Raw genomic sequence first — 1,251 nt, 5'->3', positions numbered from 1 at the left:
CAGAAGGAGCCAAGAAATGGGGTATAAAAGAAAACACAGCTTTTAATAAAGTGCCATTGCATACATTCACGTTTCAGGATGTTTCTTTGGTCCTCCTGAACCCTACTTTTCTATATTCTCTTTTTTCTCAAGACCACTCACCCAACTTCAGCTTTCTGTGAGGAACACGCCGGAGCTGGTCTCCGGCAACTGAGAAAGGAGCATTCCCAGTAGAAAAAGCAGCCAGTTCAAAGTTGCTGTGTAAGAAGCAGGACTGGCATGTTCAAGGAGCAACCTGAGACAATGTGGCTGGAACAGAATGAACAAGGGGAATATTAGCAGATGGGAGCAAAGAAGTAACAGAAATAACAATAAGCAGACTCACTTTCATTTTTTATTCGTTTCATTGGAATATATCTCACATCGCAAACATCAATCCAGTCACTGTATCTATAGTCTTATCCATCCTAGATCTATTATACAGAAAAACTATATAGAAAAAAACTAAGCAAAAAACCACTGCATTTTGCATGACAGCAAGGCTATTTATATCCCTGGTCTATGTTTGTAGGGGATTTTCTGGCAGCTAAATACATGTGGGACCCTGCGAATGGATTTTGGGCTCCCACTCTCATCCATAGCCTTTCAAAATCTGGCTGTTCACAATTTAAGAGCTGATACCATTCCCCCCTTGGAGTTTGTATATAACCATTCAGTCTTTAGATCACACAGGCTGGTGTGCTTCGTCCATGTGGGTCCAATTGACACCTCATTCAGATGGTTTCTTGTTCAAAGACACATTTTTAAGAACTCAGATGCTATTCTTTTTTCCCCCATTATGATTTTTATTGGCCCATGTGTAATGCATTAGCATGTTACTTAATTTTCTTTATATGACACCACTCATAATCTCATATTTGAAAGGAACCCGTCCTACTCTAGTACAACATCTCTCATCTTGCAAGGTCCTATTTCTAATAGCTGGGAACCATGTAGTTTCTTTGCCACACTTTGTTATAGCACCCATATCAGTGATCTTCATGAGGGCGGCCATGAAGCAGAGCCATCCAATAAGAACTAGTTAGTTGTTCTCACTATGGGGCTATAATTAAGTGTGAGCCCAAAATTCATTCATATATCTATGCTTTATGTATCTCTGATTCACTTTACAGACATCATTACCATTTTATGCTAGAGAAAATTTTCAATCATCCTTCTGAGATATAAAATATTTCTATTGATAGTGTAATTAATTTTTTAATCATTTTATTA

This window comes from Echinops telfairi, unplaced genomic scaffold (genome assembly GCF_000313985.2).
Source record: "Echinops telfairi isolate 266 unplaced genomic scaffold, ASM31398v2 ScPeMD7_19;HRSCAF=73, whole genome shotgun sequence".
NCBI classification, from domain to species: Eukaryota; Metazoa; Chordata; class Mammalia; order Afrosoricida; family Tenrecidae; genus Echinops; species Echinops telfairi.
Note: the sequence above shows the minus strand (reverse complement) of the source record.